Below are 23096 nucleotides of genomic sequence, written 5' to 3'. Positions count from 1 at the left end.
GCCCACTCAGCACCTTCCACCCCTGCTCTTGTACTGAGAGAGTGAGACCCCAGGGTGGGGGTTTGCCCTCAGGGCACAAACTGCTGGGAGAGGAGACAGCCCCGTGACAGCTCACAGAGGAGGAAAGCACCAGGGGACTCCAACAGCCAAAGTGCTGGGTCATCACAGAGGGAGGGAGCAGAGAGCACACGTGGAGAATGGGACTGGGGAGGGGCACCTGATGTGGCAGAGAAAGACAGAGACCACTGCAGGGATATGAGGACAGGCTCCTACGCTGTGGCTGCCCTGACTCCCGGGGTCTTCACTATTTCTCTCTGGGTCTGTTTTCCTGTCCACAAATGGGGTGCACGACAGAGTCCCTTTGGCTTCCCCTCTGTCATTCAGCTCAAACCCCAGATACATTGGGGTGGTTCCCAGGTCTCCAGGGTGGTAGGAGCTGAGGGTGATGAACAAGGACAGAGGAGGAACAGTTGTGAGGGGAGGGGGTTGCAGGAAGTCTCTCTGGCATCCTTACACCTCATCCTGGGAGAGGAGACTCGGGCTGTGTTCTGGAGCTGGCTGGCTGGGGACCATGGGCGGGGAAGAGGGTGCTGGGAGGGGAGACACGGCAAATGTGGCTGCCAGGGGTGCTCAGAGGCCCATTACCCAACCTGGTGCTAAGCTGCCAGTGAGAAGGCATGATCCCCAGGGCTCTTTAGGTGGTGACAGGGCATGTGCTTGGGAGAATCTGGGTGTTGTTGCTTTTCTAAGTTGTCCCCCCAAAGGTGGTGGTCGAGAGGTAGCATTTTCTGAGCAACTTCTCTGTACCAGGCCCTCAAATTGTCCCATTACTTACAGGGGTGACGTCATTTCACCTTCATATTTTACAGGAAAGACCTGAGGTTCAGAGATGTTAGGCATCTTGCTGGAGGTCACACAGCTGAGAAGCAGGATAAGGTGGATTGAGCCTGATCTGTGTGGGTCTCAAGCCCTAGCTCTTTTCACATCATCAGTGGCATTTCCTCTGAATTCTCCAGAGCCCTGAGTTCCTCTAAGATCCCTTGGGGTCACCGCAGCAGGTGGACACTGAGGGTGCCAGGAAGGCTGGCAGCGAGAGCAGCTCCCGTCCTCTGCCAGCTTCTGGGCCGTGTGACCCATGTTTAGAAAAGTCTATGTTTGGTTTAGTGCTCTGCTGTCACCATCTTGAAATTTTGTCATTTTTTAAGAAGGAGTCCTGCATATTTGCTCTGCACTGGGCCACAAGTTACATAGTCCATCCCTCTGATGGGGTTTTCACATAAGGTGTCACTTGAGAAAGGCTGCTCGAGTCCCACCGGTGGTGGCAGCCCCTGCCCTCTCCCTAGTCCCCTCAGCTCTGCTGGACTTGGGCGAGGCCTTGGAGGGGCAGGAACTCCGTGGACGGAGCTTACTCTGTGGCTCCTCTGTCAGTGAGGCCATCATGTATTTGCACCAGATCTTTACCAAGGCCTGAAGACCTGCATCTCCAGCTGGCCCTCTGAGATCTGGGTGAGCAGGCAGCCCTGGCAGAGGTCCCCAGCCCTACCTGCACCAAAATCCACTTGAGAAGTCCCTCTCCACGGCCCACTACTCCAGGCTGGCGGCACTTCCATCCCCCCGGGGTGTAACAGCGGCCCCTTAAAAACACACAGAATCCCTCAGAGGGAGCAGAAGAGGAAAGACAAGTCGGCAAAAGGTGTTTTTCTAGGAGGAAGCGATATATTTTTAGTTCCTTATCTACTATTCCCTTTTCAAAATTATATATATGAAACCATTTGAGAAAATTTGACAATCTAGAGAAGAAGAAAATGTTAAAAGCTATATCAACCATAGTTCTCCTTTCCAAAGATAACCACTGTAAACACTTTGTTGTGTTTTCTTCAAATTTTTTTCTATGCACAGACTTTAGGTTTTTTCCCCCCACTTTATTTACATAATGTCACATATATGAATGTTGAATTTGAATCTTGATGTCTTTGTTTTTTTACTTAACGTTATAGCACAAGTGTTTTCTCATGCTGAAAGTATGCTTTTCGATGGCTGCATGATGCTCCAGTACCTGTGAGCATGCCATCATCCATGCAGCCATCTCCCATCATTGGCTCTTAAAGTTGTTGCAAATTTTTGTTACTAGAAACACTCATCTCTGCATCTGAAATGTTCATATGAGAGAGCGTCTTCTTGGGACAGGTTTCCAAAAGTAGAATGACTGAAACAAAAGGTAGAAGCACGGTCAATGCTCCCCCTCCGTCCACCCTGCCTCACTGCTCTCCGAGCGGGCTGTACCGCCATGACGGCCCCGAGGGCTGCACAGCAGGACCCCTGCATCGCGCCTCTCCCACCCTGAGTGCGACAGTTTGTTGTTCACTTCCTTAAGTCAGAGAGCCCCGCTTTTCCCCAAGGTCACAATGGCAAGCGGCCCTAAAATGAGGAGGTCTGCACTTCCTGTAGTTGCGTGGTTGAAGGTGCCGTCCCTTGGGTAGTGGAATGCCCTGTGTAAGCTCTCACTTAGAGTTTATCGCAAAGGAGGCATGTTTTTCTTTAATGGAGTTTATAAGCAGAGGTTTCAGTGGACCCATCCCTGCCAATCAAGTACTGAAGGGCAGGTTTGGGGAGATTGGCTGGGCTTTCGGGGGCTGGAAGGCAGGGTATTGTGTTTCCAAGAAGTTGGGACAGAGCAGGCCAGCAGCAGACCCAAGTTGCTGAACCTGGGGAGGCATGGAAGGACAGGGACACGTGGATAAATGGACAGACAGCTGAAGGGACGTGACTCGGGATGGCATGTCTTGTGGAGGGAAGCCCTGGAATGGGGGACTCAGGAGACCTGTTTCCAGAACAGCTACTGACTCACCTTATGACCTCGGATGGGTCACTTCTGTCACTGGTGGGGCACTCTGGGTGGGAGGCCTTTTGGGGGAGCCAGGGCTGAGGGGGATGTGGAGCTGCAATTCAGTGACCACAGAGGCCTCAGCTGAACCCCCAAAACTCCGGAGCTGGGTGGTTTTCAGACCCTTCAGGCGGCGAGGCACACCACAGCACCCACAACAGCCCTCTCCTACCTTCCAATACACAGGAGTCAGACAAGATGGGGTCCCATCTCTATAAAGATCTGTGACTCTGATGGTGTCCTGATGCCTGGGGCCACCTATCTGGCCCTGGATAGGGCAGTGGTGCCAGAGTCATCCCCAAAGGCAAGGGTGTCTCTAGGTGGGAGCTCTGAACTTGGTCTTGACCTCTGTGGGTGGGGCTGACCAAGGGCTTGTGGAGCCACTCCTCGTGCAGACCCATTAGACATCCTGCAGCCCATGGTCAATTTCTATCAGGAGTTGGTCTCCAGCCACCAGTACAGCCTGCAGATCCTGGCCCAGTGCAAGCAGAACAGTGACTTTGACAAGCTACTGAAGCACTATGAGGCCAAACTGACTGCAAGGAGAGAGTTCTGGAGATCTTCCTCACTGACCCCATGTTCCAGCTGGTACCTAGTCCTGTCCTTGAGGGCACATGCCTTGGGAGCCTTCTGGGGGTCCATGGCAGTGAGGGCCCCAGCTGGGAGCAAGCCACAGCTCCGGGCACCATGTGGCCATGGCCAGGAGATCCCAGGCCCTAACAGGCCCCAGCTCTAGGCCGCCTGGAGAATGGGGTTTGAGCCAGCCCTTGGCTCCCCCAGCAGACCACAGGGCTATCCAGCTCCACAGAGCAGGCAGTGTGGGAAGGTGAGGGGGAGCTCCTGGTCCTGAGCCCACCTCCAGGCCCTTCTGCTTGCCGGCTTAGAGCCTCAAGCTCTGGGCTCTTGGCCCAGACAAGACCCTGGAAGAGCCTCCACGTTAGAGTCTGAGATCAGAAGTGCTGTTGGTGTCCGTCCTCAGCCCTGCTCATGGGAGTGCTGGGAGCTGAGAAAACCATTCTCCGTCGACTTGGTCACTCTCTCTCCCTCTCTACATTACTGTTTTCTCTCTGACTTACTTCATCACTGTCTCTCTCCTTGCCTCTGTCTCCCTGTCCCTCTGACCTTCCCCATCCTTGCCTCTGTCCATGTCCCCCTCCGTTCCCTGCAGCAGATTCCCAGGCACATTCTGACACTGCACAAACTCCTGGCCCACTTTTCACTAGCACATAGAGCCAACAGACTGGACGATGCCAGGGCTAAACTGTGGGAGCTGTCTGGGTGAGCCCGGCTCTGGGGTGCCCCCAACAGTGGAAAGGCCAGGGCTAAGGATGTTCCCCAGCAGGAGTTTCCTGAGCCCCAGATGCTAAAATCATAAGTTCAGGTTAGGGTCCGAAGAGGTGGGTGTTGGGGGACCCCCAGCCTGCCCCACCTGAAGGCAGGGTCCCCAGAGCAATCTGAGGAGTTCTCAGCTCAAGCCTAGGGGGCAGTTGGTGGGATGGTGTGGGTGGTGTGCTGTCCCTGGCACAGATGGGGTTCGAGGAAGGGCCCTGGACACCCACGTGGGCCCACCTGCCAGAACAGGGATCCGCCCAGAGACTTGCAGGCACTCTGCTAACTTCCCCTGTTCTCCAGTGTCAGTGTCTCACAACCTGTGGTATAGGAGCCCCAGAGGGGGTCCTGGGTGACGAGCCTTCATGTGCCCAAGGCTGCAGTCACAGCAGGCAGTGTTATGGGTGGAGAAACCCATGACTTTTCCAGTGTCAGAGGCCCCAGCCCTCTGGTCAAGGCCCCTCTGCTGCCCCTCATTCAGTCTCCAAAGCCCAGGGGGATCCTTCCTCTGCCGGGGCAGAAGCAGAGGGACCAGGGAGGAGGGGTCTGCAACAACCCAGGCAGCAGCTGACGGGGGCCTGCACCAGGTGGTGGCAGTGGAGGTGAGGAGGAGGTTCAGATTCGGGGTGTGTTTTGAAGATGGAACCAACAGGAGCTTCTGATGCATTAGATGTGAGGAGAGAGAAGATGGGACTCAAGAGTGATTCGAGAGTTTTTGGCTGAGCATGCAGAAGGTTGGAGTTGCTGCTAACCGAGATGGAAAAACTGGCAGGATGGGCAGGTGTGGCGGGGAAGTCTTTCTTGCTTCACTGGAGCTTGACTGGGGGCATGTTGAGCTTGAGATGGACAACAGTGGTGGAGAGGACAAGATGGAGGAGGGCGTTTGAGTCTGGAGTGTAAGGGAGCGAGCCATTCGGGAGCCATCAGCTCACAGATTGTATTATAGTCACAAGACTGATGAGATCACCAAGGGAGTAGGTTTAGGCAGGAACGAGGTGTGAACCAAGAGCTAAGCCCTGGGCTCTGCACCTTATGGAGTCTAAGAGATGATGAGCAGCCCGGTACTCAGTGATGGGCTGCCAGAAGCTGCAAGGGAGTGTGGTTCTGCAGCATGTGAGGTCCAGTCCCCAGCCCTGCCAACCACTCAGTGCCCTAAATGGCTTCCCGAGACCAGCAAAAGGCAGCCAGTAGGGCCACGTCTCCCAGCTGGGCAGAGGGAGGACCAGGCTGGACCAGGGCAGGGCACAGGACCCGGAGTGGAGGTTCATTCAGGGAGCAGATGTAATCAGAGTGTGTTTGCAGACTAACAAAAACCACTGTGGGGTGGAGACCCCAGTCCTCTCATGCCCCAAGGAGCCAAATCCTGCACCCTTCCCCAAGGAGAAGACTTGGAACTACAATGAGGCTCCTCATCCCTGTGGCATGCCCTGTACCGGTGGGGGCCATAGCAAGGAAGGCACATGGTTGCCAAGGCATTTATCCTAAGATCCTGATCCCCGTTCCCGAAGCCTACTCATCTGATCACCTGATCACCTGCATCTGTCCTGAACACAGCCCTAGTGGCACAGAAGAGTGTTTTCCTATAGCCCTGACAGCAGCCCTTTCATCCTCCTCTCTCCCTCCCTTGGGGGACTGAGGAAATCTCCCAGCCCAGCAGGAAGCCATCAGTTAACAAACCCTCCCTGGCTGTGCTCAGAAACACTCCTCCCCTGGGGCTGACTCTCTCCTACCTCTGGCCTTTGTCCCGCTTTTTCTCCTGAACCTCATCTCTTGGGCTCACTGTAACCCAGGTCGTCAATTACAGCTCCCCCGGCAGACTGCGGCCCTGGGCACTCCTCCCCAGGTGCGTGGACGGTGTGGCTCTCAGCACAAACCCCAGCCTGGGGTGGCAGCAGTCCTGAGCAGCTGCAGCTGGCACTTGTCTAACAGTGAAACTAGTGTTGCTACTCTGGGATTGCCCCCTTGTTTGTAACAAATACAGCCCTCCTCAGCAAAATCCCCACCCTCGTCAAAAGAAATGGTTCTGCTTACCTTTGCTAACTTCCAAAAATGAATCCCTATCCAGGGAACTAGCATATCCTTGAATGGTGCCTCCCTGTGCCCTGTCCCTTCCAGAAGACGGCTAGGGCCTGGGCTGCTGAGAAAAGCATTGCTGAGAGGGAGGGACTGAGGCTCCTAAGGAAGAGAACCCATTTCCATGCCACAGTCTGATAACCAGAAAACAACGGATAATAATAGTTGGATAATAACACCTTTGCAACCAGTGATACTAGCAACAGTGATCACGGCCCTTTACTCAAGCGCCTGCTGTGTGCTGGGCCTGAGGTCAGCACGTGAAATGCGTTCTCTTCCATCCTCACTCCGACCTTCTACAGGTGAGCAAACTGAGGGTCAGAGGGGACCAGTAATTTGCTCATCACTGAGTTCGTTAATCACCGATCCAGCTCGACCAGTGTCATCTCTCTTTGCTGGGAGGGTTAAATTGGACAGTGTCTCCTAGAGAACTTTGGAAGCCATGCATATTAAGCAGCCCTCTTGGTGATTCTGGTCGTGGTTGTAGAATTTGAGGCATCAGCAGACAAATAAGAGGTTTGTGCTTTTCTTGGAGTAAATGGGGTACTTTCTCCAGATGCTCCTCCCCACAAAATTACTATCTTCCTAAGACTCCTGAAAACCCACCAAGGCTCTTAGCCAAGTTGGTAACTCACAGACGTCATTTCCCACCAATGCTCCTTTTTTTTTTGTGAGGAAGATCAGCCCTAATCTAACATCCACGATAATCCTTTTTTTTTTTTTTTGGCTGAGGAAGACCGGCTCTGAGCTCACATCTATTGCGAATCCTCCTCCTTTTTTTCCCCAAAGCCCCAGTAGATAGTTGTATGTCATAGTTGCACATCCTTCTAGTTGCTGTATGTGGGACGTGGCCTCAGCATGGCCGGAGAAGCAGCGTGTCGGTGCGCGCCCAGGATCTGAACCCGGGCCGCCAGTAGCGGAGCGTGCACACTTAACCGCTAAGCCACAGGACTGGCCCCACCACCAATGCTATTTTTAAAAAGCAGTTAAATGGTGCCACCTCCTGGACGAGGGGTGTTGCGGCAGTCATAACAGGACAAATAGGAGAGTTGTCCTTATTCTCACATTAAGGGGCAAGGTGTGTCTTGCTCCCACCAGACGTGCTGGAGCCTACGGGAGTCAGACTTTCATTGAGCCAGCTGGATTGCCAGGTGCTCCAAAACTAAGCCATTCCAGGACCTGAACATTAAGGAAGCAACTATATAACGTGCATTGGGGGAGGGGTGGAGACAGTAAGTGCAAAGGCCCTGAGGAAGGATGGGTGGGTGGAGTTCTATGGATGGAGATAAGGCCAGTAGTGGTGTGGGGGGCAGAGTAATGAAGAAAGGTTGTTTCCTATACTCCTGTCCTCCCAGTTTTGCCGTCTCAGTTCCACGTGGTTCAAACGTTTAAATCAGACCTGCTTTCTAGCTATTAATATCCATTTCCATTTCCAACACCTGTCTCTTTGGGCTATGAGAAGGATGATGAGAGACCATGCCCATAGAGTGCCCGGCAGAGCGGGCATTCAATATGCATGCTCTCTCCCCCTTTGTGACCACAGGCTCCACCTGAGAATCTTGGGTGCCAGGCCTTCTTCCTAGGCCTGGCCAGAGGCCCAGCATTCCCTTCTCCCTGAGAGACGGGGGCAGCCTGTCTCTGACATTTTCTGTCCTGACAGGATAATGTACAATGAAGTAAACGAGACAGAGAGCATCCAGGAAAACATAGCCATGGAGGGCATGATTGTCGAAGGCTGTGAGATGCTCCTGGACACCAGCCAGACTTTTGTGAGATGGGGCATGGCACCCTACCTCCCCCAAATCTCAAGGTAGACCCCAGCAGTGGTGGCACTTGGGGACACCACCAGTTCGTTTGGCTACTATGTGCCAAAACCTGCCAGCATGATTGTGGAGTATTCCAGGGCTGCTGGAGGAATGTGACAGCTGTATGTAGATGTCGATATCTGCACACATGGATGCAGATATTACTGGTTTTCACAGTTCCCTTCTCTCCAGATGTACACATGATTCTTCCCAGATGCCCTTGATGTGTCTGTGGATGTCATAGTAAACACTGACATGTCCTTTTGGGGAGAGAGGAATGGAGGAGAAGGACAGATACTGATTGGCCTGGTGAATCACAAGCATCTTCAGCATCCGAGGGGAAGTCATGTGAGTCAGTCCCTCTGTCCCTTGCTCCTCATCCTTAGCCCCTTGTGGGAGGCCGTGATCACAGCGGTTCTCACGGATAGGAGGTTGCCTTCACCCTCAGCCTCCACTCTCCTTGGGAGCAGTGTTTGAGAAGCACAGCCCTGTGAGGGGACAGCAAGAGGCTGTGACTGAGGGGACTGACTTCCAACTCAGAGACGTTAGAGCCGCAAGGAGTTTGCGAGTCACCTCTTCAGATTCCACTTACTGTGGGACCCTCAGCTTCTGCTTGCATGCCCCCGAGGTGACCTCCACATCAGACAGGCCTCCTGAGTTCCTTCTATCCAGCCCTGGGACTCTCTGAGCAGATGAAAGTCTCGCCAGCACTTCCTGTGGCCTGCCTAGCTGCCTTTGGCACCTGCTGCCCTTAGCAAGGGTATCGTGGACTTGGAATTTTGTCCCGAGCCCCTCTGTGTGGCCCCCTGTGCCTTTTCCCTAAGCCGACCCTGTGATCTGCTGGGCCCAGAGCCAGCCTCCCTGTGTCCTGGCTCCAGCTGAGCTGCAATGAGCCAAAGCTGGAAGAGGCCCAAGGAATGACCTCTCCTGGGGTGGGCAGTGTCACCACAGTCCAGGAATCTGCTCCATTGCCCTGAACCTAAGAGTTTCCTTCCCACCTGAGGGGCTGGGGTACACGTGAAGACCAGAGAATGGGGCCCAGCAAGGTTCCAGGCAGTGATGGACGTGGGCAGGAGGCAGAGTGGTGGCCCAGAGCAGGCCTGGGGAGATGGAGCGTCAGGGAGGGCTTCCCAAGGAGGCATCACTGGAGTCGAGTCTTGAAGGGTAAGTAGGAGTGCACAGGGTGGATGGCGTGAAGGAAGGGCCTTCCAGGCCAAAGAGCAACACTCAGGAGCCACAGGTAACTTGCCCTGGAACTAGAGTGGGAGCAGAGAGGGGAGGCGATGGTAAGGAAGGAGAAGTGCTGGAGCAGCCTGGTGGCGGGCCTTGAAGGCCTGAGTCCCGAGGACAGTGAGGAGCTGGCGGAGTAAGTGGGGAAATGAGGCCTGGAGCACGTCTTAGGGGAGCTGGGATGGCAAATGGGTTCATCACAGCCCCGTCTGCCCAGGAGTGGCTTCCGTGTGCACCTTGTTGAGGCATGGGGGGCTCTCTGGGCTCTGCAGCCAAGCATGTCGTGACTGATTGGTGATGTCTGCTGCGGCTGTGTGTAGCAGCAGGTGCCCTGTGTCTTTTGCTCATCCCTCTGGGCCAGAGCCAGCTCCACACTTGTCCAGCCTCCTGCCTTCCCCAGACCCAGCCCTAAAGAAGTACAGCCTTTTAGATACAGGATACAACCTTCCTTAGAGAGGGAGTACAAACAATACCCTAGTTGGCCTAAATTCAGACACCAGTTAAGAAAGCCTTCAGGTTCAACAATATACTTATCTTAATTTCAATCACAGAAACTAACTCCTAATCTAATACTGCATTAATCTATTAATTCATAAAAGTACTGCTGTTAATATGAGGAATAAGAGTTATTTCTCCTTGCATAATCTTAGAACAGATAATCACCGAAAGTTAACAATAAAATAAATTCAACCCAACAATTATTTATTACATTATCTGTTAACCCAACACAGGTAGGCATTCTAGGAAAGATTTAAAAAAGTAAAAGAAACTCGGCAAACACAGCCCCCACCTGTTTACCAAAAGCATCTCCTCTGGCATTTCTGGTGTTACAGGCACTGCTTGCCCAGTGACACGGTGTAAAGGCCACAGTGACTGGACCCTGCAAAGGCAGCATCATCATTTGTTGTCTAAATGAGGACTTGTATGAACGGCCACTCGAAGGTTTTACTCTCTCTTACTTTTAATCAGTGAAATTGACCTTTCCCTGAAGAGGCGGGAATGACAAAGTAAGACGAGAAGACCCTATGGAGCTTCAATTAATTAAAAAAAACAAAGGTAAGCCAAATCAAGGGATAACAAAACTTAAAGGGACTAACAATTTTGGTTGGGGTCACCTCAGAGAATAAAATAACCTCTGATTAAAATCTAGACCAGCTAGTCAAAATATTTTTCACTTATTGATCCAAAAAATTGATCAACAGAACAAGTTACCCTCGGGAAAACAGCACAGTCCTATTTTACTGTCCATATCCACTATAGGGTGTACGACCGCGATGTTGGATCAGGAGATCCCAGTGGTGTAGCCGCCATTAATCGCTCATTTGTTAAACGATTCGAGCCCTACGTGATCTGAGTTCAGACCAGAGTAATCCAGTCAGTTTCTAGCTATTCCATATTTCTCCCAGTACGAAAGGGCAAGAGAAACAAGGCATACTTTACAAAAGCACATTCAAACTAATAGATGATATAATCTTAATCTAATATATATATGTATATAGACCTGCCTATAAACGGGGTTTGTTAGGGTGGCTGATTAATTGCATAAAAAGTAAACCTTTATACCCAGAGGTTCAATTTTTCTCCCTAACAACATGTTCATAATCAATCTTCTTTTGTTAATTGTCACCAATCTACCTTCCATATCATTCCTTACACTAATAGGATGAAAAGTATTAGGTTATATATGACTATGTAAAGGACCACACATCATTGGCCCCATGATCTGTGGAGACACCAGTATTTATATGAGTGTCACAAGGCCATCAGCTGGAGTTCACATTGGAAGATGTACCGGGAAGACACCCTACTGAGGACCCATTAGCACACAACTGAACAAGTCATGTGGACTTTTGTCAATGACCTAGTATTTAAAATGGTAGGATAGGGCTGGCACCGTGGCTGAGTGGTTAAGTGCGCGAGCTACGCTGCTGGCGGCCCGGGTTCGGATCCTAGGTGCACACCGACACACCACTTCTCCGGCCATGCTGAGTCCAAGTCCCACATACAGCAACTAGAAGGATGTGCAGCTATGACATACAACTATATACTGGGGCTTTGGGGGAAAAAGTAAATAAATAAAAATTATAACAAAAAAATAAAATGGTAGGATAAAGATGCAGGATTCTAATGGGTTCATGGAAATGCTGAATGCACAATTCGGAAACAAGGAATAATCCACAAGGTAAACCAACTCCAATAGATTTATAATTGCTTACTTGTACACAGTAAGAGTTTTTGCTGAACAATTAAGTATTCGTGTATTTATCTTGATGAAAACATGAAACTTTATGTTGAATAAAAATGGGCCATTTTCCTGTATTAGTACATTACTACTCATCATTTAGTCAATTTCTATAGTTAATGTAGTTATAAATATAATTACAAAGGCATGCATTCATCAGAAAACAACTATGAGTGAATCAGGATATTGTAGGGCCAAAAATAATGTTTTCAATATTATGTATTAGAACATGTATATACATAACAAGGATGAGAGAAAACTCTGATTAAAGGAGATTAAAATGTAATCTAATCTTAAAAGAATAAAAAGAATGTCAGTCCTGGGAGACTGGGGATAGGCAGTAAAATTTCACAGAATTCTGAGACCGGAAATGGGCCATTCTCTACCTTCTTTTTTTTATTGTAGTTGCCAAGGGAATTTTTCCACCAAGAACAGAGAGATGGACGGGAAAGAGGACATGGAAGGATATTACAGACGCGAGAAGGGTTCCATTTTCAGGACACCTTAGAGCAGTCAGGTGTCCATATTCTAGGTCATGTAACCACAAAGAATTTCCCCTGGCAGATGCCTTCTGTAGCTCTTCCCTCCAAATTTCCACTCATTCCTCCTGGTGAGATCATCCTAAATGAGAACAGGCTGGGAGAAACACAGAGCTGCCTGGAGAAAAGCCTATCTTGTAAATTGACCCTGCCCTGGAGGTGGCTGGGCAGAGGGCAGGAGCTGCACGATGGATACCGACCCCTCTTCAGTCCAGGGACTTTCCTTTATTGCCCTTTGGGGAATACACTGACTCTAACACTGAGGGTCACTGAAGGCCAATAGGATCTAGTGTGAGACTAAGGTGTCAATAAAGCACTTGACGCAACATGTTTTCATGTGTATCAATATGTGCATAACTAGGGAGAAGGGCCTTAACATCTTTATGATCCTTAAGGGAAATTTGACTCACACCAATTTAGGAATCATTGACAATAACGTGTCATGTAGAAGAAGGATCGTCAATCTAAATGAACTTATTCACACACTCAGTGTCCTAGTCAGTATGGGATGCTGTAACAAAAATATCATAGACTGGGCACTTTATTTATTTATATTTTTCTGAGGAAGATTCACCATGAGCTAACATCCGTGCCAGTCTTCCTCTATTTTGTATATGGGTCACGCCCACAGCATGGCTGCTGATGAGTGGTATAGATCTGTGTCCAGGAACTGAACTCAGGCCACCGAAGAGGAGCTCATTGAACTTAAACACTAGAACATGGGGCAGACCCCTAGACTGGGCATCTTTGGGTTTTGTGTGTGTGTGTGTGTGTGTGTGTGTGTGTGTGAGGAAGATCAGACCTGAGCTAACATCTGATGCCAATCCTCCTCTTTTTTGCTGAGGAAGATTGGCCCTGGGCTAACGTATTTGCGCATCTTCCTCTACTTTTTATATGGGACGCTGCCACATCATGGTTTGAGGAGCAGTGCATCGGTGCATGCCCGGGATCTGAACCTATGAACCCTGGGGCCACGAAGCAGAGCACCCACACTTAGTCACTGCACCACCGGGCCATCCCTAGACTGGGCATTCTTAACAAGAGAAGTGCATTCCTCACAGTTCTGAAGACTGGGATGTTCAAGATCTAGGTTCAAGCTAAGTGGCTTTTGGTGATAGCTCTCTTCCTGTTTTGCAGAAGGACAGCTTCTTACTCTACCCTCATCTGGCAGAGAGAGCTCTGGCTCTCCATCTCCTTGTAAGGGCACTAATCCCATCATGGGGGCTTCACACTCATGGCTTCATCTAAGCTAATTAACTCCCAAAGGCCCCACTTCCAAATACCATCACTTCGGGGATTAGGATTTTAACTTATGAAATTGGATTACATAGACATTCAGTCCATAGCATTCATGAAACCAACAATTAACAAATATTTATGGAAGTCATACAGCCCCAACTGAAGAATGTTCTGGAGATCATGTGGCAAATGATACAATATCTTTCCCTTCATAGAGTCTCCTAGTGGAGGCAGTAAAAATTAACAGTCAAAGAAAACTTGTGCTATTTAAAAGCTAACATAGATCAATTCTGACAGACTGTACTTACAATTGTCTTTTGGTAAGACAGGTCTGATTATCAGAGTCCAGACTAAGCAAATTCCCCTGGGTGAGGGCATGTCTGGCAATCTCACCTAAAAAGGCTCTTTCCTTTTTGAAATTTTATTTCATATAGTCCTGTTTGCTTCCACATCCCTTTGGTGTTTTCAAACACACAGTATTTATTAAATCAATGCTTAACTGTTGCTCTGCCTTTACCACATCTGACTGGAAGCAGAAGTTGCTGGACTTGGCTGGAACCAAATTTCAGTTCATTTTTCCTCCTCTTTCTGCTCAGACTCTCTTCTCTCACTGTTGAAATAGCAAATGCCTTAGGGGAGAAGCCGCATGGAGCTGGTGCTCACAATCTTGTGCTTTCCTTGTCTCAGAGATTGTAGACCCCCAAGTCCTGTCTGCACAGGATGTTCTACAACCCTCCAAACAGCTGTTGTGTGCTTTGTTAAGCTCTTATAGCTGCCCAAGAAAAGCTACTCAATAAAAGTGGGACCTGCAGTAATTTTATCCTGAAATGTTTTAAATATTTTAAACCAATGAATATTTGTCATTTTTCAAGGAATATTTCTATAATTTTATAAGAAACATTTAAATAGGTATTTTAACAGCAATAATGGCTGTTCTTTGGCCAGAATTCCATGTCATTCATTGTTTGGAATTATATCTGAGCTTTGATGCACTCTCTTCAGTGTCTTTTAAAATATCACTGTTCCTTACATTTAAATATCTTGTGATGGGTTTGTATCAGTCACCTTCTTTGTACCATTTCAGATCCTCTTGGGTCCTCATACCCTTGAGTCATATGTCATTTAGCAACCAGCTTTGCAGGTATCATATTTGCTTTATGCAAGTGCCTCCTGACAGCTCCCCAAATTTTTTCCCTGTGCCCTCTGCCACTCCCTCTCATCCTGGGGTGTCCATGTTGATGCTGAGGTGTGAAAAACCTCTTGATCAAGCCCACTCGTTCACGACCACGTTCCTTGTTGTGTGGATGTGTGTGTGTTCAGCAATTCTGTATGGTCACAGGGTGCATGGCTATTTTGGCATCTATGTGAAGGTGTGTTTTGCTGACGTGTGTGTGTTTAGAGAGTTCAAGTCACTGTGGTCTCTGAGACAGTGAGTGGTCTGTATGTGTCTGTGTTTGTGTGTATCTTCTGAGTATCAGTGTGCATTATCGTGTAGTTTACAGTGTGAATGCTGGGTCATTTGCAAATAGTGTGTATGTGGGTGTGGGTGTGTGTTCTCAGCATTTCCACATGTTCAGAGGATGTCTGTCATTGTGGGAATGTGTGGAATAAGTACGTTGTTAGAGATCGGTGTGGGCACCAACATTGTTTGCCTGTTACTAGTTCAACACTCAACACCCCTGAAGAAACATTGAGTCCAGACATTCACAGGCTCCATCAGGCCCACAGAGATCTTACTCAGCTGTTTTCTTCCCATCACAAACATATGAACAGGTAGCCAAGGACCACTTGATATTTGAGGAATTTCTGTAGCATGAAAGATGGAGCAAAAAACACATACACTGAAGTGAGGGACTAAAGGAGCAGCAAGGAAATCCAGAGATCATAGTGAAACTTCAACTGCATATCTAGTAACATCTTCAAAACAATTAGAGGTGGGCCAGTCCCATGGCCTAGTGGTTAAGTTCAGAGAACTCCACTTAAGTGGTCCAGGTGCAGTTCCTGGGCGTGGACCTACACCACTCATCAGTGGCCAGGCTGTGGTGGCCACCCACATACAAAATAGAGGAAGGCTGGCACAGATGTTAGCTCAGGGTGAATCTTCCTCAGCAAAAAGAAGATTGGCAACAGATGTTAGCTCAGGGTGAATCCTCCTCAGCAAAGAAAATAAAAAAGAGAAAACAACCAGTAAGTGTATATATATATATTGATGTTACTGCACAATATTGGGGTTCTCTTGCCCAATGCACATTAAAAAAGCCAATTATTCTGGCATCAGCTTTTGGGAAATGAAGTGTAGCTTTATTTTGTGAGATTGATCTGCAAGGAGACAGAGGGCATGTGTCTGTCTCAGATCTGTCTCCCTGATCCAGGACTTGGGGCACAATTTATGGGATGAAGGGCAGGGTGGTCTGACATGTGGAGGTACATGATTGGAAGTAAGGAGAAGTGAGGGAATTGATGATCTGCACAAGAAAAGTCAAGCTTCATGGCTCTTCATCGGATGTGTGTTCACAAATTGGCAGTGTTACCATGATTGGAGATTGGAGTTTTTAGATCCTTGATGTCAAAAACGTCACATATAAAGCATTTGTGAACTCCCAGTTGATGAGTTGGTGGTCCCAACTGGTCTGAACTGGACGAGGGGTCTCAGTTCCTGAAAGAAAACTCTTAACTACTCTGTTGATAAGATGGGGTCAGTTTAACTGGTCCTGGAGGGCCCAAGGTTGTGTTTGTATATGCGTATGTATGCATATGCATGAGATTATCTGTATGTGTGTTAAATGTCAGTATACACAAAGCCAGGCTCTAGTTAAAGTGGTCAGGACAGATTTTAATCAGGCATATACCACTGCAATAGGGAAAAAGGAACAGGATGAACTGAATTCAATTTGATTTGTACAGATGTGACTGGGCATTTGAAAGGGAGAATGAGGAAGCAGGCAGAGGAGTGAGCAGGGGCTCAGTAGAGTCAGGGAGGGAAAAGTTACAGAGTGTTGGTCAGTGCCACAATGATCTGGCCAGTTGTTTCTGCTAGTTGGATATGATCAAAGTTTCACTTCTCTGCTCTCACAGTCTGGGAAACAGACACCCTGTCCTCCAATGGCTCTCAGGACCTTGAGAAATGCACTCCTGAGTTACAGGAGACACACATACAACTCAAAAGGACAGAGGAAAGATTCACAGTTGTAAGCACTTTTGGGAAACCTCCAGCAGTGGTGGAAGTGGCCTAAGTCAAACATACTGCTAGTCTGACCTTCAGGGAATTTGCCATATTGTGAAGCGATGTAAGGTAGGAGACTGCAGAGCTGTGCTGAGATGTCTGAAGGATGTAGCTGAATTTTCTGTGGGCTCCCAAACCTGAGGAGACAGAGATCTACCAGACTTAGAACCAGACCCCTGTGCGGGGGAGAGGAGCACAGCAAACAGGAACGTGGGGAAAGCGGAAGGGCTGGGTTTACTAAAAGTGAGACCCGGCCCCAACTCTGATCAACGTCTGATTGGACTCAGGTGCTCCAATCTCACTCTGTTTCTCATCGAAGGACAATAAGGTCATGTGGAGCCTCTCGAGTTACGTTACACAGACCTTCCACAGACACTGGCGAGAGGATGGAGAAGGCAAGCCACAGACTGGGAGAAGACATTTGCAAATCACATATCTGACAGGACTGTAAAGAACTCTCAAAACTCGGCAATAAGAAAATCCAAGTTTAAAATGGGCACAGATTTGGACACGTCACCAAAGAAGATATACAGATGGCAAATAAGCACATGAAAAGATGCTCAACGTCATTAATCGTGAGAAAACTGCACATAAAAACCACATTGAGATACTGCTACGTACCTATTGGAATGACTAGAATTAAAGAGGATGAACATACCAAGTGTTAATTTAGGGTGGAAAGTAACTGGAACACTCCTACATTGCTGGTGGGAACACAAAGTGGTTCAGCCTCTTTGGAAAACAGTTTTATTTATTTTTTGTGAGGAAGATCAACCCTGAGCTAAGATCCATGCCAATCCTTCTCCTTTTTTTTTTCCCCAAAGCCCCAGTAGATAGTTGTACGTCATAGTTGCACATCTTTATAGTTGCTGTATGTGGGAGGCAGCCTCAGCATGCCCGGGATCTGAACCTGGGCAACCAGTATTGGAGTGGAAGCACTTAACCACTAAGCAACGGGGTCCGGCTCCTGGAAAACAGTTTTACAATGGAGTTTGTTATGCTGCTGTAACAAATCAACACAAATTTCAAGGCTTAAAACAACTCAGATTTATTGTTTTACAGTTCTGTAGGTTAGCAGTCTGACACGGGTCTCCTTGGACTAAAATCAAGGTGTTGACAGAGCTAGGTTCTTTTGGGGGGACTCTAAAGGTTAATCAATTTCCTAGCCTTTTCAAGCTTCTAGAGACCACCACAGTCCTTAGACTATGGCCCCCCTCCTCCACCCTCAAGACCAAGAGCTCTGCATCTCTCTGGCCCTGCTTCCCTTGTTGCATCTTTTTTCTACTCGCCTGCTGTTCTTTCCCTTTTAAGGGCCTTTGTGATGCACTGGGCCCACCTGGATAATCCAGGATAATCTCCCTATTTTGAAGTCAGTTGATTAGCAACCTTAATTCCATCTGCAAACTTAATTCACCTTTGCCAAGTAAACTAATGTTTTCCCAGGTTCCAGGGATTAGGACAACTTTCTGGGCCATGACTTTGCTACCACAAACAGTTTTTAAAATAAAGTTAAACATACACTTACCATGTGACCCAGCAATTCCACTTCTATGTTCTTACCCAAGAGGAGAAGACTAATGCTCACACAAAACCTTGTTTGCAAAGATTTATAGCAGCTTTATTCATAGTCAAAAAAGACAAAACTGAAAATAACTAAAATGTCCTTCAACTGCTGGATGGATAAACTGTGGTACATTCACACAATAGATACTACATACAGCAATAAAACAGAAGGAACTGCTGATACAGGCAACAACATGGATGAACACTAAAATGAATGTATTGTGCTAAATGAAAGAATCCAGACTCAAAAGCCCAAATACTGTAGGATTCCATTTATATGCTATTCTAGAAAAGATAAACCATAGGGAAAGACAACAGATCATTAGTTGCCAGGGGTTAAGGGTGGGGGAAGAGTTGACTACAAAAGAGCAGTTCAAGGGAGTTCTGGGTGCTGGAAGTGTTCTGTGTCTTGATTTTGGTAGTGGCACAGCTCTATGCATTTGTCAAAACAGTTGTACAAAGAGGAAAGCAAATACATCATTTCTCACTCATCAGATTGGCAAAACTTTAAAAATCTGACAATCCCGATCTGACAATTCCCAGGGCAAGGATGACTCAGACACTGTTGGCAGGAATGGAAATTGTTAAAACTTCAGAGGATGATTTGGCTGCAGCTCGTCAAGTTGCAGATGCACATCAGCCTTTGGCCCAGCAATCCACTCACAGGCAGGTGTCCAGTCTAGGGAGTCTACACATGTGCTCGAGGAGACCCACATAAGGATAGTCATTAAACATGGTATGGGAATGAGTTAATTGTGATTAGTAGTTATTTAAAAAAGAAAGCAAAAAATGCATATGGGAAAGAATCAACCCTGCTGGCTACATATATGATCTGGGAAGGTAACTGACTGGTTTGTCTACTTAATAGTACATAGCACAGACAGCACTGTACTAGGAATCTGGAGACAAGCATCTGAGCATATAGTTCCAACTCTGCCACTAAGTAGCAGTCAGACTATGGACAACTTAACTTGAGAAACCTCACTTTCCATTTCCTGGAAAATGAAGAGGTTAGGCTCGACAACCACTAAAATTATTTCCAACTCCATAGTTCTATGATTCAATAAGTAAACAATCAAAAATTATATTCCAAAGTACCTATGTTCAGAAACTGTTTTTCCCAGACACCCTGAAACTGGAAACTCTCAGGGAAATAGGATATCTTAAAATATTGATACATAAAATGGCCCAAATTTCTTGGTACGTCTATGACAAGCTGTTTAATCAAGATCGTAACTCAGAAAGAGCGTATAAACAGTGAAACCTACCATATTGACTTGGGTCACCCTCAGGAAAAACATATGTCCTCTCCCATTTTAACATTCCAAAACAAATTCACCATACTAATGAGTCCATCTTGTCAAGTTCAGGTCTGTCTAGCCAAAAGTCATTCACGTATATGGTAAGATTTACTTCATTTTTTAACAAAGATAAAAAGATAAATGGCTTTTTGTATTTTTGCCTGTTTCATCTATAAAGATCTTACATTACAATTTAATAACTTCAGCCTGCTACAATAATTTAAAGAGCCTTTTGAAACTTGTAATATGCCATGTCCAACAGGATCTAGTAAAAAAATCGGTAGTTCACAATCCAAAAATGCTTATTTAGATTCATTACCAACAGTACTTACACTTCAAAGACACCAATAACCAACATGTCATTTGTTCCTACTGCAGAATTTAATAGGTTGTTAAATTCTGGTATCATCCAAAACTATAATTAGGCTGCTATCAATAAAATGTATTTTATTAATCAGAAATATTAAAACTAATGATTAAACTATTAAACTAAATGATTAACTAAATATTAAAACTAATGGCAACTAACAATCTGTTGTCTTTCCCTATGGTTTATCTTTTCTAGAATATCATATAAATGAAATCCTACCGTATTTGGCCTTTTAACCTTTCACCCTCTCAGTCAAATCAAAATTTGACAATTCTTGTTCTATGAGCTTTCCAAATCAATCTTACAATTCTAAATGAGTATGGAGACAAAACACACACTACATACAACTTCTATAAACCTCCTCCTTATCCGATTTTAATTTTAGCACCAAATGGCAAGAAAAACCTTTCCACTGAAACCAAAATTCCGTACACATTATGTCAATCATCAATTGATCAGTCGTCAGTCTGTTAACATATGATGAATTATTATTAGGAAGCTACATAATTTTCACCAAAGACTGTTTAAAGCTCCTTTCATTAAATGCAGTTTACAACAATTCACAGGCTTCAAAGTTCCCCTTGCAAATATAGAGTCAATTATCAGAAACCATTGATGGGATTAGGCTTTTCTATAAAAGTGGTCCCAAGGAAGTAGGAACGTTTATTTGTTTAAAGAACGCAATGAGGAGCCCAATAGCCTGCGCGGAGTCAGGCAGAGGAGCGCTGACCACAGTCCATCTTCTGAAGGAAAGTGTTCACCCCGGGATGTAGAGACCTGGCCTAGATGGGGCCCCCGGGGGCACGAACTCAAGGGCGCGCACAGAGGGCAAGAGACTCCTTGCCGCCCCCTGCACCTTTGCTGGGTGGGCAGGAGGCCCCGCCGGGGTGCGGCCCCGCCAAGGCAGAGGGAGCCGCCGGCCAGGCGGCACTCCTCTGCTCCTCTAAGGGACAGAGTTGGGCTCCCCCGCCTGGGGCAACCCGCCAGCAGCCCCAGCCCCCGGCCCCATCCGCCGACCCCCACCCCACGCTCCCGCCATCTGCGGCGGAGATCTCCACACCGAGCCTGCTGCCCACTGCCTACCTCAGCGCTGCCTCCTGCCCAGTGCTCCTCCACACTGCAGAAAGGAGAGCTCCCCAGCGCTGAAAATCCTGGAGGAAGGATCCAGAAACCGCCCATCCCCCCACACAAACCTCCGAGGCAGCCACCTCCGCACCAGGGGCCCCGCCTCCAGTGCACGCTCCCCGGGGCTCTCCAGCTCGCCAGCCCCTCTGCCGCTCTGAGAGCCAGTCCTGCGCATGCGCTGGCCTCTAAGGATACAATGGGAACCGCTGGGGGGGACCAGGAGGGAGGTGGGGGTGTGGGGTCCAAGGTGTCCCTGAGAGGGAGAACGGGAGCGGGCTGGCACTCTGCAGGCCTTGACTCTGCTCTCCCTGGATGACCATCAGCTCCTGGAGAAGATCTGCCTTCCCTTGAGGCGGCTCCTCCTGTCCTGAGAAGCACGTTACATGATCTAACATTTGTTTAAAAAAGAACAATGACATCCTTAACACCTGATGTGTTGTGTCCCCAGAAGAATTCTCTGCTTCCCCAGAAGACTAGACAGAGAGCAACTGGGACTGAATTCTGACCTAGGAAGAAAGGACACTGAGGGCACAGCTATCTCCCCTCTGCTGGCTCCTTCCCCTGATCTGTGGCCGTGATGGGGACACAGCGTCGGGGACTCGTGCAGGTGACAACGCTCACATGTTTGCCCACCATATTACATTTCTTATGGTTGAGTGGTTAAAACGGGAGGCTAGCTGTCAGTTTTTCCGACGATTTCACTTGCAGAAATGTCTTTGGACAAAGAAGTTTGTTTTCTTAATTTCTGATTTTTGTAATCAATAACAATAGTTAAAATACTTATTTTCTTAATCTCATTGGCATGCTAAAACAAACAAGTCACTTGGTTTTCACCAAATTGGCCACATTTTCATTAAAACTTTGGAAGTATTGCTGTTTGAGGTAAAGAAAGCATTTGGGAAGAACAAATAACCTTGGATAATATCTTCCCAGATAAATGTACAAACACATATTTATGAGCCGTTTTGAAGGGCCTAGGAAATCCAGTTTGAGTTCTACAATGGATCATCTGAAGTAAGGTTAAATTAGTAATTTTCTGAGGAGTTTGCAAGTAAATATTCACATTGTCTTCATCAAATAGGTCTGGTGATTTAAATGAAGTTTGAGCTTAGTGATAAAAGTTTTAAAGAGGCTGAGAAATGTTAAGTAAATGTACTTAAAACAAAAAGGTGCAAATCAAAGTAAAGCCTGCCATTATCCTCTTTAAATCAGAGTCACAGTAGCACTATTGTCAAGGTATGAGAAGGAATAGAAATGCTTTATAAAGTCAATTCTTCACTTCTAAAGAACCTAACGTGACATTCTAGAAGTCTCCATAGTCTTTCACTCATCTAGATAAAATTGCTCAATTTATATTTTAAAGACTAATGAATCTGAGGTCAAAATATTCAAGGTCAATGTTTAATTGTTTTTCATTGTTGCAAAGTACATGGGTATAAAATGTGTCTGAAATCATGGTCTTGGAGAAGAAAAATATATAGAACTTATTTATCACTCTCACAGCATGTCCTGACTTAATCCTACAAATATCCCGAGAATAAAGCCTCAGTGAATTCCATTCTGTCCTTAGATATGACATCTTTCATTTCTAATCAATATTCTCAAATTAGGCTCTAGCTAGTAATTATGTTCCTGATGCAAATAGGCAGTAAAAAAGAACCCATGCTTGATTAACTTGGGCTCAAGAGGACTACTTAGAACCAAAATTTGTTTTTTGCTTTGTTTTTCTTTATCGATTTCTTTCTTTCTCCTCAGCGGAGTCAGCAGATAAATGACACAGAAAGCTGAGAGACTGGAGGGCAGGGTCTTGAAGAATGTAGGATTTCCTAAACTTCCAGATCTTTTTTATCTTTAAAATTCTGTGATTTTTGCTATTTATATAGGGGTTCATTTTTTTCATTATTTCTAATAGTGATCATAATAGTGAGACTAACAAAACTTAGCACCTGTGGAACATTTTTCGTCGTAAAAATTTACGTCATTCTGACAACTGTTAATATTTTAAAAAGCCACTAAGAGCTAATCTGATGCTCAGAGGATTTTTAGGGTGGTGAGATTGTTCTGTACATAATGGTGGCTACGTGTCACTATATGTGTGTCAAAACCCATGGAACTGTACAACATTAAGGGTGTCCCTTAATCTAGGGACTGTAGTTCATAATGTGAGAGATCA

General features: G+C 47.0%; 1 protein-coding gene and 1 long non-coding RNA gene across 2 annotated transcripts in view; both read right to left on the bottom strand.

Annotated features, from left to right (window-relative positions):
- The window catches only part of LOC131415035 (uncharacterized), a 260753-nt gene that overhangs the window by 174907 nt on the left and 62750 nt on the right, over nucleotides 1-23096 (bottom strand). The window lies entirely within an intron of this gene.
- LOC131415045 (uncharacterized) lies at nucleotides 2050-21096 on the bottom strand. Its single transcript, XR_009222323.1, has 3 exons — nucleotides 20992-21096; nucleotides 2849-2939; nucleotides 2050-2206 (listed from the first exon to the last, which is right to left on the bottom strand). It is a non-coding gene; the product is annotated as an uncharacterized LOC131415045 (long non-coding RNA).

This window comes from Diceros bicornis, chromosome 15, assembly GCF_020826845.1.
Source record: "Diceros bicornis minor isolate mBicDic1 chromosome 15, mDicBic1.mat.cur, whole genome shotgun sequence".
NCBI classification, from domain to species: Eukaryota; Metazoa; Chordata; class Mammalia; order Perissodactyla; family Rhinocerotidae; genus Diceros; species Diceros bicornis.
Note: the sequence above shows the minus strand (reverse complement) of the source record. Positions and strands in the feature narration are given on the sequence as shown.